General features: G+C 38.6%; 1 protein-coding gene across 1 annotated transcript in view; it reads right to left on the bottom strand.

The window, feature by feature from the left end:
* Positions 1 to 18879, bottom strand: part of LOC127501083 (retinoic acid receptor beta-like) — a 322722-nt gene that overhangs the window by 160910 nt on the left and 142933 nt on the right. The gene's annotated exons all lie outside the window — the stretch shown is intronic.

Raw genomic sequence — 18879 nt, 5'->3', positions numbered from 1 at the left:
GTAATGTTCAAATAAATACACTTTAAAAAACGCACAGAACATTTATTTGAGTATATTTTTCTAAAATATATTTTTAGAAAATATACTGGATTACAATTATTTTAATGTTAAAAGTTGTATTATGAAAATAGGTAAAAGTATGATGCTAATATACTTTTTGAATATTTAAAGATGGTACACTTTTTTGTTAGTATATTTGCAATGTACTATTGAAAAGGGAATATATTTGAAATACAATAAAGTATACTTTTTTCCCACCAGGGTTTACGTGCAGGAGTATGTAATGCGCTGTCGTAAATGCTGCTAAATGTCACGTGAAAAAGTTAACAAATACACAAAGAAAGAACAATATAATTCATACAGTACCGGTCAAAAGTTTGGAAACATTACTATTTTTAATGTTTTTGAAAGAAGTCTCTTACACTCATCAAGCCTGAAATTTATTTGATCAAAAATACAGAAAAAAACAGTAATATTGTGAAATATTATTACAATTTAAAATAATGGTTTTCTATTTTAATATACTTTAAAATATAATTTATTTCTGTGATGCAAAGCTGAATTTTTATCAGCCATTACTCCAGTCTTCGGTGTCACACGGTCCTTCAGAAATCATTCTAATATGCTGATTTGATACTCAGATATTATCAAAGTTGGAAACAGTTGTGCTGCTTAATATTTTTTGGATACTGTGATAGATTTTTCAGGATTCATTGATGAATAAAAAGTTAAAAAGAACAGCATTTATATAAAATAGAAATATTTTCTAACAATATAACGCTTGCTGAATAAAAGTATTAATTTCTTCCAAAAAGAAAGAAAGAAAGAAAAAAATATACTGACCCCAAACTTTTGAACAGTAGTGTATATTGTTATAAAATATTTATTTTAAATAAATGCTGCTTCTTCTTCTTTTTTTTTTCTTTTCTTTTTTTCTTTTTTTTTTTTTTTTACTTTTTATTCATCAAAGAATCCTGAAAAAAGGTATCACAGGTTATAAAAAAAATATTAAGCAGCACAACTGTTTCCAACATTGATAATAAATTAACATATTACAATGATTTCTGGAGGGTCATATGACACTGAAGACTGGAGTAATGGCTGATGAAAATTTAGCTTTGCATCACAGAAATAAATGACATTTTAAAATATATTATAATAGAAAAACAATATTTTAGATTGTAATAATAATAATAATACTTCACAATATTACTGTTTTTATTTCTGTATTTTTGATCAAATAAATGCAGGCTTGATGAGCAGAAGAGGCTTTTTTTTTTTGAAAACATTAAAAATAGTAATGTTTCTAAACTTTTGGCCGGTACTGTATAACGCTAATTAGATCATTTTAATTTGGTAAAGTATTTAGTTCCCTTTCAGTCGGTCATGTTCAACGTACGTCAGTAGTGACCGACGAATTGGGATATCGCTAGAGAGCCCTATCAGCTTCGAGTGAACTACAACAGGCCTAGCTGTGTTCCAGCTTTTCAGACTAAGAGTGAATTCTTCAAGCTTGAGAAAGGAAGATTGCATCTTGTGTTGGTGTGACAGCACTTCAGCGAGGTCACGAGCTTCCCGAGGAACCTGAGCTTAAAGCTCTCAACTGTTGTTGTTACAGCATAAATTTCCAATTCCCAGCTGTTGTCTGTTGCAATTTGGGCCGGTTCCTCCGTTGTGTTCGGGGAGTGGTGTACCCGAACACATCGTGACACTCCCTGTGTGCTTCAGCACAAGAGAGCTGAATTTTTCCCTCCTAAAAGAGCTTCACAGACGAACCCTGCGTCTTTTTTAAGATGTCATTTCGTCTGTGCGTTACTGGATGCGGTCGTTCATTGGTCCCCACTGATGGCCACAATCGCTGCATCATGTGCCTGGGCGTTCAGCACACTGAAGCAGCTTTTGTGGATAGTTCATGTTCTCACTGTGGGAACATGACTATTGCAGTGTTGAGATCGAGACTCTCATTCCTTGGTTCTCAGGGAGCGGGGGTCCCCTCCCCTATGCCCCGCTCTGCCATTTTCTCCGGCTTCGGCTGGGGTGACGGTGCATCGGCGTGTAGGCAGGGTGATCTGAGGATCACGGTCAGGGCTTCCCCGCCGAGCGCCGCTCCGCGGGCCCCTGTCCCCTCTACCTCACTGCAACCGGTGGTGTTGCCGATCGAGCGTGCTGGTCTCTCTACGGAGCGACCAGCCGTTTCCTTCGGCGCACCGGCGGATGACCGCATGTCGATCGCGGCATCGGAAGGTGAGCAAGAGTCCTCGGGAGATGAGGACTCGGCTGTGTTACCTCCCTCCGGGACCGTAGCGTTGTCCGAGCCCGATCCCGAGTTGACCGCTATGCTTTCCCGGGCTGCCGAGAAGGTCGGGCTCATCTGGAATCCTCCACCGTGTCCCGAGCCTTCTCGGCTCGATGATTGGATGCCATTCTTCCCGGAGGTGCATGATGAGGTGACCAGGTCCTGGCGGACGCCCTATAGCGTTCGTGCAAGACCTGGTCCCTCGTCCGCCTTCACCAACCTGGATGGCGGAGAGGCTAGGGGATATACGCGGATTCCCCCAGTCGAGAGGTCTATTGCGATGCAATTGTGTCCAACGGCCTCCGGCTGGCGCGGTAAGCCGCGTCTCCCGTCCCGGGCCTGTAAATTCTCGTCAGGACTGACTGAGAAAGCTTACAGAGCCTGCGGACAGGCTGCCTCCACCCTGCATGCCATGGCCCTTTTGCAAGTTCATCAGGCAAAAGCGTTGATGGAAATGCCCCAGGGAGGTCTTGACCAGCAGCTGCTTGGGAAGCTGCTTGCCGGCGACTAAGGTGACGGCACGTTCTGTTTTTCAGGTGATGGCCACACTTGTGGTCCAGCAACGCCACCTGTGGCTGACCCTTGCTGATATGAGTGATACCGACAAGAAGCAGGCTGAGGCTATCAAACACGTCCTGCCCCGGCGGTCCGCTGCTGCCTCCACCCCGCCGCCGGCCACGCAGCCTCAGCCCGCCCGTCGCCGAGGGCGCCCGCCTGTGTCGTCCTCCGCCCCTACTAAGACAGCAAAGCAGCAGCCAACACCAGCCAAACAGCAGGGTGCCGGTCGCGGACGCGGCGCCCAGCCCGCTCAGGCCAAGCCAGGTGGCAAGAGGTCGAGGAAGACGCGACCCTGAGACAGGCGACCTGGAGGGGAAGGTTCCTGCTCTTCGGGAGAGGACTCCATCGTCTCTCCCACCCCCGGAGGAGGGCCGGGGGGAATTTGTGAACTTGTCTGTCCCACCGCTGGCTCTCCGGTACCCACTTCATTACAAAAAGAGCAGTTTCCCAATCCTCCAGGTCACAAGAGACTGCGGCTGTCAGCGCGTGAGGCCCCGCTTTGCCACTCGCAGCCCACTCTCACTTCGCCAGCAGGTCCCAGTGTGATGGTCGAGGCTGCCCCCCAGCCGTCTCCCATTCACACTGTCACCTCGCAGAGTCTGACCCCACTTCGGGCTGCTGCGTCGTCCAAGTCGGGTTCCAGCACTCTGCTTCGCTGCCCCACCCCCAGTGCGTCTGTGGTGCCTTTGGTCCCGCTGGCTCGGTGTCTGGAAGCCTGAATAGCGCTCCCCAGCCCATCCCGCTGGCTCATTCGCACTATCAGACTCGGCTATGCAATTCAGTTCGCCCGGCGTCCCCCGGTCTTCAGGGGTGTCCACTACACTCAGGTGTCCCTGGACAATGCACCTGTTCTCCGGGCGGAGATTGCTGTCTTCCTGGCGAAGGATGCAATCGAGCCGGTCCCTCCAGCAGATATGAAGTCAGGGTTCTACAGCCCCTACTTCATTGTACTGAAGAAGGGCGGTGGGCTACGGCCAATCCTGGATCTGCGTGTCCTGAACCGGTCACTTTACAGGCTGCCATTCAAGATGCTTACGCAGAAGCGCATTTTCGAATGCGCCCATCCCCAGAATTGGTTTGCAGCGATCGACCTGAAGGACGCATACTTTCATGTCTCGATTCTGCCTCGTCACAGACCCTTCCTACGGTTTGCGTTCGAGGGTCGGGCATATCAGTACAAAGTCCTACGTTTGCATCCTCAACTACCTCGACGACTGGCTCATCCTGGCCAGCTCGCGGGAGCAGTTGTGCGAACACAGGGACATGGTGTTAGCTCACCTCAGTCGGTTGGGTCTTCGGGTCAACTGGGACAAGAGCAAACTCTCCCCCGGGCAGAGGATCTCTTATCTCGGTATGGAACTGGATTCGGTCCCTCCGCGGCCGGGTCCCAAGATGGGCGTGGAAGCGCGGTACGTTCCGTGTCCCCGTGACACCGAACTGCCGTCGCACCCTCACGAGCTCTCACGGCAGCCTCCGCTTCCGGGCGAATGGAGACTCCATCCCCAGGTGGTCCAGCTGATCTGGCAGCACTTCGGCGAGGCACAGATAGATCTCAGATCCAAGGTTCCTACCACTCCCTTTCGAGATCAGGTAGTGAACCTGCAAGCGCTGCCTTCAGAGGAGGCAGACCCAGCCCTAGCTTTGCTCTGTCCCGTCCGCGCTCTGCGCCTGTACGTGGACAGAACGCGAAGCTTCAGGACCTCAGATCAGCTCTTTGTCTGTTACGGAGGCTAGCAGAAGGGAAAGGCTGTCTCCAAGCAGAGGATGGCCCACTGGATAGTGGACGCCATCGCCCTCTGAGGAGCATGGCGTATGAGTCCCAGGGCGTGCCTTGCCTGCTCAGGTTGAGAGCCCACTCCACCAGAGGAGTGGCCTCTTCCTGAGCGCTGGCGCACGGCGCCTCGCTGGCAGATATCTGTAGAGCTGCGGGCTGGGCGACACCTAACACGTTCGCTAGATTCTATAGCCTTCGTGTAGAACCGGTATCTTCCCGTGTACTCGTTTCCACCAGCCGGTAGACACAAAGAGCCCATTCTAGTGTCGCCTTGCAATGCCACTCCCGCCCCCTGGGCCGGATACGTGCATCCTTTTTACTCCAGTCGAGTTCCCCGCTTGGCGAACCCTGTCGAGTTCCTCCGCCTTCCCCTTCAGCTCGGACATTGCGGAGTGTCTGATGCCAAGCCAAACCTCCGTCACCGACGTTGACGTTTGGCTGGGTTTCACATGTCGTGACCCCTCCACGTGAGTGGTCCCATGTGTGTATTTGTCCACGGTCAACTCCCTACGGCGAGCCCGTGTCTTTCCCTAGCAGAGCCAGCTCTGCTGTCACCTGTCAGATGAGTCTCCCCCTACCAGGTGGAGCCATCCCAGGGACTCCATATGCGTACTGCCCACGGCCAGTCCATATGTGTACTCTCAACGTAAATTCCTCCCCTACGGGTGGGTAGTGGTCTCTGCAGCGTCCCCCACGGGTTCACTTCCCCAGTGTAGTCTAGTTTACTTAGTGGGTATGTCCGAACAGCAGTAGACTCTCTCGGCGTAAGCTTGCCCCCTTCCCCGTCCCACTGGTGCGCCGGGTGGCTAGAGCTTGCGCTGGGCACTGGAAGGGGTTCATACTGTGGCGCTTTATTTGGGATCCCAATTCGTCGGTCACTACTGACGTACTTCGAACGTGACCGACTGAAAGGGAACGTCTCGGTTACGTATGTAACCCTCGTTCCCTGAACGAGGGAACGGAGACGTACTTCCCGTCGCCACAGTTGCTGTACCCTCGCTGTAGTGCGGACTAGATTGTCTCCTCAGCGAAAAACAGTGCGATTGCATCTGCTCCCCTATTTATACCACCTGGCGGGGGCAGTGCGCATTATGCAAATATCGCACGCCAACTCCATTGGCCTGTTGTAGTTCACTCGAAGCTGATAGGGCTCTCTAGCGATATCCCAATTCGTCGGTCACTACTGACGCACGTCTCCATTCCCTCCTTCAGGGAACGAGGGTTACATACGTAACCGAGACGATATGTCTAAGTCAAAGTGTCATCTAAAATTTAAGACCTCTCATAAGTAAAAATAAGACTAATACTTTTTAAGACTTTTTAAGGATCTGTGGGAATCCTGATTTGTGTTGTTTTATTTATTTATTTATTTTTTGTTATTAATTTATAATCATTTCACCATTCAACAATTTAATTAATTTGCATTTATATATCATTTATCTTTTAATCATTTATTCATCTTTATTATATTACTTATTTCCCATGCTCTCGGAATTCTTGCCTTTGTTGTTTAATCTTATGAATTTTCACGAGTGACAGATAAGAGGGAATGTTTCCATTTCAAGGTTTCATGGGATGATATTTTGAATCAGTTTGAATTTGTGCTAGTCAGACAAAGTCTGACTGAGCATTGAAACAGAAACAACTAAGACATTCAGTAAGACGTCCATTTTTTCCATGACTTTCTCTTCTGCTTACTACTCTTTCCCGGCTTCATCTGTCAATGTCTTGGCTGATAAGAGATGATAAAATCAGACAAAATACAGTCTTAACTGATTTTGGGTATCAGACGAAACATCTCAGGTTACAACTGTAACCCTTGTTCCCTGAGAAGGGAATGAGATGTTGCATCAAGGACGCTTTGGGAACGCCTCTGTGTGAATGCATCTGAAGCACGTGTGTGAACACAGTCCAAATGCTTATGAAATATAAAACACAGAAAAATGAGTTTCATCAAGTATTTGAATATTCATTTTAACATTGTCAAAGCATAAGAGGTTTTTGTGGACATGTCCAGACATGTTTTGTTGAGGCCTTCCATAGACCTGACTATTTTTCTATCACTTATCCCTAAACTCCCACATCACAGTAATTCAAACAGTTGATTAGTATAATTTAAAAAAAGTTGTATTGCACATGGGATAGATTTTGTTTCAGTTCAAAACGTTAATTGAAAAATATTCACTTCTTTTTAAAAGTTTATAAATAAAATGTATAAATATATGATGTGTTGTATAAAATTAAGTGTGCTTCTAAAACAGTATTAAACATTTATTTATAAAACAACACATATTTTTCAGAGAGCAGGGGAAAAAGCACTCCTTACTTTTTTTGATGTCCTTAACATGAATAGCAGAATGCGATGAAGTTGAAGTCTAAAAATCTCTCTCCAAGTAACTTCATGCAACCGTGCTGTGAAAAACTGAGACAGAGGGGGTGGATGAAACATTGTTTTGTCCGTGCTAACTTTTATTTAAAAGCATAAATTTAAAAGTTTAAATTACATCTTTTAAAAAGTCTTAAGTCAAATCTTCCTAGAAGACTGATTATCTGACTTAAAACCTAAAGTATAATTTTTATTTATCAGTGTATGTGTAAAATGTTGGGGTCTCACACATTGTGTAACATTTTCAATAATTCCTTAAGAAAAATCACCACGCATTTTCAGAGAGAGAACCTGTGACGAAAAAAAAATATATATATACCTGTGAGAAAAAAAAAAAAGAAAAAAAAAAATATATATATATGAACAAATTAAACATAGTTTAGTTTTAGCTTAATAAATAAATAATTTACCTTACATTTTCAGAGAGCTGAAGAAGTAGTTCTTGATGATAAAAAATAAAAAGTAAATAGTTTAAGTTGTATTATAAACAAAACACTCCCAGATCCTCCTAGGAATAAACTCTAGTGTGAATGAGAGATGGGAGGGTGGAGTCAGACAGTTGAGCTTCTGTCACAGCATATGTTAAGACCGCTAACTCCTTTCCAGAGTGAATGTTTCTGTATTAAATTTATTTCAAAGCGCAATCTTAAATATGATCTTTTAAAATTAAAAGGTTGTTTAAATCCATTCTTTAAAGTTTTAATTAAATTCAAATATTCTTCCTAGAAGTCTACTGTATCGGGATAATATCTGATGCCCTACGGTGGAAATGATTTTGCCTGAATTTAACCTAAAGTATTATTTATATGTATGTATATAGGTATTCCATGTTTCAAAGTTTAAAGCAAAAACTTGTACTTAGTCATCTTAGATCTCAATAATACAAAAAAGATTCAAGCAACATTTTTGCCCATGAGACACACAATGTTTTAAGAAATCTGTATGTTTTTAAAATAAACTGCAAATATTTCATTTCATTTTAAAAAAATCCAAAAGTGAAGGTCTCTGTGTGTTTGAAGCCTCACAACTCGCACGTAACTCAGAACGAGGGCTCAACATTGCTCTTGTTTAGTTTAAGTCGTATCTTTAAGAAAATCACACATTTTCAGAGAGAGAGAGAGAGATCAGATGTTCCTCTGTGTTGCTCCCATAAAAAAATGTATCTTGAGTGAATATTTAATTTTACTCATCTTATTTCAAAGCATGATATTACTTTAAACTTCAAATAAAAAAGTGGTCATATGTTGTCATACTATTTTGCTGTGCCTGAACTCTGCATCTGACATTCTGTATTATCTATGATCTAGAATGGCACAAGTTGGCATTTGTCACTGTGGAAACATACCCTTCACTGAAAATATACAAAAATATATAACATCGGTTATCTACTCAAAAATATATGTGCAATTTTAAAAATGTCTGTGTGTCACACTGATGACTCTAACAGGAAGAATGCCCTTTGACCCCCAATGATTAAAAAGTGATCCTACAAACAACATTTTTCAACTGAGTGAATCCACACATGCCAGTGTCTTTCAGAAGATGCGACTCCACAGGGTCAGTCGGTCTCCTGAGATTGTTTAATTCCCCTTAAAAACCAAAGATTAGGCCAAATCCCTACCAGGCATGTTCGCATCAGACTCTGTGGTAGAAAATGTCCTTGCTGTTAAAACCTAGTATATCTGTTAAATATGTTTCTTTGTGTTTTAAAAACCATACATTTAAACTTGCATTTTTTTTTTTTTTTTTTTTAGTTGACGCATGTCTCATAGATCTATATGATTTTACTTTTCTTATTTCTATAAAGTTTCAATTCCTAGTAAATATAAAACAAAAGAATAATGTCGGCAAATTTGTTTGCTGCAATGTTTTTAACAATTAGATATTACCTTGCTCCAAAACAGTTCCTCACACAATGAAACCTTTAAGGATAGCCAAAGGTTCAGGACAATGAGTAAAAACACATTACTATGTAAGATATGTAAGATAGTTTTACCAAAAATCAAATACTGTATTATTATTTTTGTAAAAGATAATCTTGCTTTAAAGTATGAATAAAAAGTTAGAAGCAAACGTATATTCATACCCGTTTGTTCTAACACAATGCCATTCATTGTTTTATAAAATGTGCTTTTATTATTTCTACAAGGGTTCATACTACTTTTATCAGCCTAATAAATATGAAGTTAATACATGATGAAACAAGAATATCACGCTACCAAATTCTTTTGACACAATGTTTTTAAGAAAAAGGGGTGATTTTTAAATACGATTAAACCGGATTATTTTTTCTTTTGACAGACTATTAGACAAAAATTATTTTCCTGTTGTGTTGGAATAGGACTTATTTAAAAGTTTCAGACATGCTACAATCATGCGATACAAGGATCTGGCTGAAGCTTCATATTAAACAAAGAAAAGAATAGGTCAGTTTCACTTGTGAACATGTATTATACGATATTTGTACGTTAGTACCCATTATTCACACCATTTGAAAGGTTTCAGTAAAGCTTTAGATCAGAATCCAGATTTTAGCATCCAACATAACATTAAATAGGTGTACCAGCTAAGTGTGTCTCAACTGTTAAATCATTTTTCTTAGATTTTTTTTTTTACTCAAATAAATAGAGTAAAATAGCTACTGACATTGCTTTTTTCCCCTACAGATAAAAGCCAAACATGTTCTTTGTAGAAATTATGAACAAAACTCAATGAGAATATTTTATACAGTTATGATATTTTCAGAAATTCAAAGGGCCTAGTTACTTAGAACTTAAATTGATAGTTCTTGTAGTTATCCATCTCTTCAATGTGGGATTGCATGAAGCGTCGACACAAAAACTGTAAGTCTGGTTGTTTGCGCTTGAAACGATTACGACTGAGACATATCTTGCACTGAAAGCAATGCATACATTAAAGTTTGAGGACGGTAAACAAAGTTACACACTCTAGTAAAGCTGTAGATACAGCTCAAATATGAATTTGAGCACAATGTGAGCACAATAAATTCTCGCATCTAAATTCAAGAGACCTAGTTACTAAGAAAGCAGTGACATTATGTAAGAAAAGTGTCATATTGCATACAGAAATCCACTCTTGATCTATTGCAAAAGACATTTTCACCCTTGACAATTCGTTTCTTTCAACAACACTGCTCGACTTTAAAGATTATGCGTATATATAGCATACAAAGTCGTTAGAGTCTATGGCACGCTGTTGTAACACAAACACGTTTAAGAACTATAATGCTGCATGCTGGTGTAAAGAAGAAATTATCATAATCTTTATATCAAACATAATCTTTATACAGATATTTAGCTATAATAAAAACATAATACAGAAATCCTCTCTTGTGATCTATTGCAAAAGATTGTAATTTTTAAATGCCATTTTTCCACTAGCAGATGACACTGTTTACAATTTTTATTAGTTTGTATATATGTACAGTTTTAGATAAAGACTGCTCTCTGAGTTTGGTCAAACATGCAGCTACTCGCAGGAAATAATGAAAACATGAACAAATCATACTCCTACTACATGAGTGTTTAAACTAAAACTGTAATGTTCTTTTAGGCCATCTTTCTGGTCTGTCTATGAAGCGGTCACAAGACACATAATGCATCAACATGAAAAGTGAGTCTTGCTGTTTTTCTGTTACATTACAGCTATTGCGCTGAAAACAAGTCTATCTATTACACTTAGTTACAGCATGTTACAGTCATGGTAACATATTTTCTTTGTACTCTAAACAGGACTTCAATAAAATGTAATTTTGAGTAAACTTGGTTCAGGCCGCTCCAATACTATGTCTTTTACGTGTCAGCCTTTTAGGTTTGATCCGGGAAACAGGCACAGCTGCTGTACGTTAATGCGCTAACACGTTTGTCTCAATAATTTGTTCTTCTTTTAGGAAGTCATTATGGTAAGTGTTTTTTACCCCTAATCAGCGTCCAATCAAAATTGTTTAACATCTCTTCATTTTTAATATTTGCTCCTGCTTAAATATTACTTGTTTTCATTTACAAAGGGGTCAGACATGATATCTTATATATATATATATATATATTTATGATAGTGTTACAGGTCCTAGGTAGTCAGTTGCCTGTAAGAGAGAGCAAGAGATAATTAGGTTGTTACTCAAGACGTCCTCTGTGTTGTCTTTAATAAAACATTTCAGTGTCATTAAGGCAAACCTCGTAACTGTATTCGTAAATACGTTGAAATAACTGTAACCACACAAATATTGACTATGAATAACTAAAACAAAGCCAAACAACACAAATGATTCGAACTCTTTCACAAACCAGACTGACCCCGGGTAAGTATAATTCAAATACCTTAGATATCTTGACTTTATCCCTATGTTTAGGGGCACTACCTTTCATCTCCTCGTGTGTGCACACATTTTATGTTTCTCTGATTTCGTTAGCATTTTTCCGTGTTTTACCACGGTCTTACCATTCTTTTTCGTCTTTAATTGTAATTATGACCGTGTTTGTTCTCCATTATCGTTTTACCCATTCCATCTTGTCCGAAAAACAATGTTTTGTAGCATTTGGTTGATTTAATAAAATGATGGTTTAACCATTCTCTTGAGTGATTTTACATACCATATTAAAGTTTAGGGTATCTTTAAATCATTTTATCTTGTAAAACATTTAAATGACTTCAAACGCTATATAGGCATTTTACCGGACAGGGGTTAGAGGCTTTGTATTACCATTTTTAATGTGCTCAGACATGGTATAACAACAAGTGAGTCTTTTATTTCAAAGTTGTTGAATATACATTGAAGAAATGACTTTACATACATAAAGTAAAACAGTAATAACAACATTACAGGTGGTCTAGCTAGAAAAGAAAATCTCGGCAGGCTATCATGTTTCAGTCTAGGATGTGATTGACCAGCGTTTCAACAATTTCGCCAATGGCATTATCATCAGCATTGTTTGAACACAGTGACACAAACATCCGTTACAAATGTACACATCAGACAATGTCAGTAATTTCTAACTGTTCGGTACATTCAAACATCACATCCAAAACTTTTCTTATCATTACACAGATTGGTTCTTTGGTGTAAACACACATGCTCGTTACATCAGAACTGCATGAATTTGTCAGGCCTCTTACGACATTCATTTCCTTTTTGAGATTTGTTTCACGCTTGGTTTCCCTCTTACAGTCGTTATCCTGATCGCACGCGTCTTCGATGATCTTGTGCATCAGGTGAACCATCTGTCCTCTGAAATAATCTTTAAACAGCATTGTCAGAACTCAAAGGGACCCCGCTCTTCATCAGCTTTTGTGTAGCCATATCCCTTAGAACTCAACTTTGTGCACGGTATAAACTTTGCCCCCTATTCGATGCTGAAAGATTCCAATAATTCCTGGAATATCCTGTGGGTGAGTCCTTAAAACACGATTGTCCAACGGTTTATTAACGGTTTGAAGTTTGGGTTTTTGGGTCAGATCCCCCAAAGTGTGAGTCGAAGAAGTGTCAGGCTCTGACAAACAGGAATGTTGAAATTGATTTTGGCGGTCCATGTAACAACCAGACAATGTTCCTTCAACTTTTGATCAATGAGATGTTGCAGTAGCACAGTGGTCCACACTGATGCAGACGTCGTATTGTAGAGCTAGATCCTTTGGTTAGGAAACCCAGGTTGCTTGTGATAAGTGAGCTCTCTGTTGAGTTTATCAGGACAGCCGATTGGGGTCCGCCCTCGCCCCCTGTTGTGAGGGGTGTATAGGTGGGTAGCCGTCAGGAAGTCATTCACGATGCAACAGAAGCAGCAACAAGTCCTGAATATGTCGCCAGTTTATTATTTTCACTCAGTTATATTTTGATTAGACATTATGAGAAAAAAGATCATAATAAAAGGGCCATAACATGCATTAGTAGGATGGAATTTCTTTTTTTGTGCTGATTTTAATCACTACCAAATATGTTCCGTTAAAGACTTTTATTGACATCGTAAATTGTCTCAAGTAAAATTTTAAATGTAATGCACATATTGTATATAACACTACGGATCAATAAGGTCTTAAACCAAAGGTCTTATTAAACAAAACAACACATATAGCAAGGAACACGGATAATGTCAAGTAACACAAAACAGAAGCAAGGGCTCGATATCAACGTACATTTCAGGTTTTGCTACATCGTGTTACTATATATTACATATTAAGGTGCATCACCATGACTGATTGATCATTCAGCAATACTTAAAATGAATTCAGCTCGAATTAAACAACTTGTCTATTATTAAAAAGACGGTTTGTAATGCAGGTACATCGCTCCACTCAAAATATAGACTCTTTGTAGACCTACAGCATTCGAAGGGGTCGTCCTCTGGAATTGGCCAGTCGCGGTCCCACTCATCATCAGATTGAGAAAAAAAGTCTATTTCGGATTCCTCACGGGGTTTCATCAACTTAATGAGGTTTTGGTCATGAAGTGACATGTCCCAACAGGTTGATATGGTTACGTTATCACCGGGCTTTATCACCTTGTACGTTCTTGATGCGTTCTCGCGCGTTTGGGGTCACTCCATCCCACTCGTTCATGTAAAAGCTTTTACCAGCGATCCCATTCAGATCTCTCCAGATACGATTGTAGAAAAATGACCAGTCCTTGGCGGGCAAAAGCACAGAAGGTGTCTGTGATGTAAATTCTTCTTCAAAAAATTCCATAGCGTAGAGTTTGACAGTACGTGATGCTTTGTTAAAAACAAAGCCGCCCACATAAACATCGGCCATCAGAAATTCTTGTTTCACAAAATTTTGATCTTCATGAAGAAACTTGGTCAAACAAATCCTGTGTTTTTTCTGCCATGCGTAAGGAAGATTTTCTTCCGTTTTAACATAACTTTCAACAGAAGTTTCAGGAGCTTGTGGAGTAGCCATTGTAACTTTGCAGACTTTTCCTAAAGCTTATTCAAATACCAGATTCAGTAGGTAGGGCCTGTAGGTTTGAGCCAACTAGAAAGAATGTGATGCTTTCAATTGTCGTAAAACACTCGCTGCTTATCCTCTAACCCCTGTCCGATAAAACGTCTATATAACGTTTGAAGTCATTTAAATGTTTTACAAGATAAAATGTTTCAAAGATCTTTGCTCCGCATTCTATACCCTAAACTTTAATATGGTATGTAAAATCACTCAAGAGAATGGTTAAACCATCATTTTATTAAATCAACCAAATGCTACGAACAAAGAGATGCCGAGAATACCTAAAGTTCACTAACATTACAGCTAAATGTGTAGGAAACATTGTTTTTCGGACAAGATGGAATGGGTAAAACGATAATGGAAAACAAACACGGTCATAATTACAATTAAAGACGAAAAAGAATGGTAAGACCGCGATAAAACACTGTGTTTCAGAAAAATGCTAACAAAATCAGAGAAACATAAAATGTGTGCGCACACGAGGAGATGAAATGAAAAGGTATTTGAATTATACTTACCCGGGGTCAGTCTGGTTTGTGAAAGAGTTCGAATCATTTGTGTTGTTTGGCTTTGTTTTAGTTATTCATAGCCAATATTTGTGTGGTTACAGTTATTTCAGCGTATTTACGAATACAGTTATGAGGTTTGCCTTAATGATGCTGAAATGTTTTATTAAAGACAACACAGAGGACGTTTTGAGTAACAACCTAATCATCTCTTGCTCTCTCTTACAGGCAACTGACTACCTAGGACCTGTAACACTATCATAAATATTAAATAATATATAATATATATATATAAAGATATCATGTCTGACCTCTTTGTAAATGAAAACTTTAAGCAGGAGCAAATATTAAAAATGAAGAGATGTTAAACAACTTTGATTGGATGCTGATTAGGGGTAAAAACACTTACCATAATGACTTCCTAAAAGAAGAACAAATTATTGAGACAAACGTGTTAGCGCATTAACGTACAGCAGCTGTGCCTGTTTCCCGGATCAAACCTAAAAGGCTGACGCGTAAAAGACATAGTATTGGAGCGGCCTGAACCAAGTTTACTCAAAATTACATTTTATTGAAGTACTGTTTAGAGTACAAAGAAAATATGTTACCATGACTGTAACATGCTGTAACTAAGTGTAATAGATAGACTTGTTTTCAGCGCAATAGCTGTAATGTAACAGAAAAACAGCAAGACTCACTTTTCATGTTGATGCATTATGTGTCTTGTGACCGCTTCATAGACAGACCAGAAAGATGGCCTAAAAGAACATTACAGTTTTAGTTTAAACACTCATGTAGTAGGAGTATGATATGTTCATGTTTTCATTATTTCCTGAGAGTAGCTGCATGTTTGACCAAACTCAGAGAGCAGTCTTTATCTAAAACTGTACATATATACAAACTAATAAGAATTGTAAACAGTGTCATCTGCTAGTGGAAAAATGGCATTTAAAAATTACAGTCTTTTGCAATAGATCAGAAGAGAGGATTTCTGTATTATGTTTTTATTATAGCTAAATATCTGTATAAAGATTATATTTGATATAAAGATTATGATAATTTCTTCTTTACACCGGCATGCAGCGTTATAGTTCTTAAACGCGTTTGTGTTACAACAGCGTGCCATAGACTCTAACGACTCTGTATGCTATATATACACATAATCTTTAAAGTCGAGCAGTGTTGTTGAAAGAAACAAATTGTTAAGGGTGAAAATGCCTTTTGCAATAGATCAAGAGTGGATTTCTGTATGCAATACAGTGTTCTGTATGTTCTGTATGACACGTTTCTTACATAATGTCACTGCTTTCTTAGTTACTAGGTCTCTTGAATTTAGATGCGAGAATTTATTGTGCTCACATTGTGCTCAAATTCATATTTGAGCTGTATCTACAGCTTTACTAGAGTGTGTAACTTTGTTTACCGTCCTCAAACTTTAATGTATGCTTTGCTTTCAGTGCAAGATATGTCTCAGTCGTAATCATTTCAAGCGCAAACAACCAGACTTACTTTTCGTGTCGACGCTTCATGCAATCCCACATTGAAGAGATGGATAATTGCATAAGAACTATCAATTTAATTTCTTAGTAACTAGGCCCTTTGAATTTCTGAAAATATCATAACTGTATAAAATATTCTCATTGAGTTTTATTCACATAATTTCTACAAAGAACATGTTTGGCTTTTATCTGTAGGGGAAAAAAGCAATGTCAGTAGCTATTTTCAATATCTATTTATTTGAGTAAAAAAAAAAAAAAAAAAATCTAAGACAAATGATTTAACAGTTGAGACAAACTTAGCTGGTACACCTATCTAATGTTATGTTGGATGCTAAAATCTGGATTCTGATCTAAAGCTTTACTGAAACCTTTCAAATGGTGTGAATAATGGGTACTAACGTACAAATATCGTATAATACATGTTGAAAGTGTGTATAATACATGTTCACAAGTGAAACTGACCTATTCTTTTCTTTGTTTAATATGAAGCTTCAGCCAGATCCTTGTATCGCATGATTGTAGCATGTCTGAAACTTTTAAATAAGTCCTATTCCAACACCACGGGAAAATAATTTTTGTCTAATAGTCTGTCAAAAGAAAAAATAATCCGGTTTAATCGTATTTAAAAATCACCCCTTTTTCTTAAAAACATTGTGTCAAAAGAATTTGGTAGCGTGATAGTCTTGTTTCATCATGTATTAACTTATATTTATTAGGCTGATAAAAGTAGTATGAACCCTTGTAGAAATAATAAAAGCACATTTTATAAAACAATGAATGGCACTGTGTCAGAACAAACGGGTATGAATATACGTTTGCTTCTAACTTTTTATTCATACTTTAAAGCAAGATTATCTTTTAAAAAAAATAATAATACAGTATTTGATTTTTGGTAAAACTATCTTACATAGCTTAAATAGTAATGTGTTTTTACTCATTGTCCTGAACCTTTGGCTATCCTTAAAGGTTTCATTGTGTGAGAAATTGTTTTGGAGTAAGGTAATATCTAATTGTTAAAAACATTGCAGCAAACAAATTTGTCGACGTTATTCTTTTGTTTTATATTTACTAGGAATTGAAACTTTATAGAAATAAGAAAAGTAAAATCATATAGATCTATGAGACATGCGTCAACTAAAAAAAAAAATGCAAGTTTAAATGTATGGTTTTTAAAACACAAAGAAACATATTTAACAGATATACTAGGTTTTAACAGCAAGGACATTTTCTACCACAGAGTCTGATGCGAACATGCCTGGTAGGGATTTGGCCTAATCTTTGGTTTTTAAGGGGAATTAAACAATCTCAGGAGACCGACTGACCCTGTGGAGTCACATCTTCTGAAAGACCCTGGCATGTGTGGATTCACTCAGTTGAAAAATGTTGTCTGTAGGGTCGCTTTTAAATCTTTGGGGGTCAAAGGGCATTCTTCCTGTTAGAGTCATCAGTGTGACACACAGACATTTTTAAAATTGTACATATATTTTTGAGTAGATAACCGATATATTTTTTGTATATTTTCAGTGAAGGGTATGTTTCCACAGTGACAAATGCCAACTTGTGCCATTCTAGATCATAGATAATACAGAATGTCAGATGCAGAGTTCAGGCACAGCAAAATAGTATGACAACATATGACCACTTTTTTATTTGAAGTTTAAAGTAATATCATGCTTTGAAATAAGATGAGTAAAATTAAATATTCACTCAAGATACATTTTTTCATGGGAGCAACACAGAGAAACATCTGATCTCTCTCTCTCTCTCTCTCTGAAAATGTGTGATTTTCTTAAAGCTACGACAAACTAAACAAGAGCAATGTTGAGCCCTCGTTCTGAGTTACGTGCGAGTTGTGAGGCTTCAAACTCACAGACACCTTCACTTTTTGGATTTTTTTTTTAAATCAAATTAAATATTTGCAGTTTATTTTGAAAACATACAGATTTCTTAAAACATTGTGTCTCATGGGCAAAAATGTTACTTGAATCTTTTTTGTATTATTGAGATCTAAGATGACTAAGTACAAGTTTTTGCTTATACTTATATACATACATATAAATAATACTTTAGGTTAAATTCAGGCAAAATCATTTCCACCGTAGGGCATCAGATATTATCCCGATACAGTAGACTTCTAGGAAGAATATTTGAATTTAATTAAAACTTTAAAGAATGGATTTAAACAACCTTTTAATTTTAAAAGATCATATTTAAGATTGTGCTTTGAAATAAATTTAATACAGAAACATTCACTCTGGAAAGGAGTTAGCGGTCTCAACATATACTGTGACAGAAGCTCAACTGTCTGACTCCACCCTCCCATCTCTCATTCACACTAGAGTTTATTCCTAGGAGGATCTGGGAGTGTTTTGTTTATAATACAACTTAAACTATTTACTTTTTATTTTTTATCATCAAGAACTACTTCTTCAGCTCTCTGAAAATGTAAGATGTTTTCATATTTATAATTATTTATTTATTTAGCTAAAACTAAACTATGTTTAATTTGTTTAAATATCTTTTTTTTTTTTTTTTTTAGTATCATGTTTGATGTTACACATTTATTTAGAATAATTTCATTTAAAATAGAGATAAGTTCCTTTTACAGAACCAGCCTGAGACATCACAGGTTCTCTTTCTGAAAATGCGTAGTGATTTTTCTTAAGGAATTATTGAAAATATTACACAATGTGTGAGACCCCAACATTTTACACATACACTGATAAATAAAAATTATACTTTAGGTTTTAAGTCAGATAATCAGTCTTCTAGGAAGATTTGACTTAAGACTTTTTAAAAGATGTAATTTAAACTTTTAAATTTATGCTTTTAAATAAAAGTTAGCACGGACAAAACAATGTTTCATCCACCCCCTGTCTCAGTTTTTCACAGCACGGTTGCATGAA

The sequence above is a fragment of the Ctenopharyngodon idella genome, chromosome 19, assembly GCF_019924925.1.
Source record: "Ctenopharyngodon idella isolate HZGC_01 chromosome 19, HZGC01, whole genome shotgun sequence".
NCBI classification, from domain to species: domain Eukaryota; kingdom Metazoa; phylum Chordata; class Actinopteri; order Cypriniformes; family Xenocyprididae; genus Ctenopharyngodon; species Ctenopharyngodon idella.
This window is presented reverse-complemented; position numbering and strand designations above follow the sequence as displayed.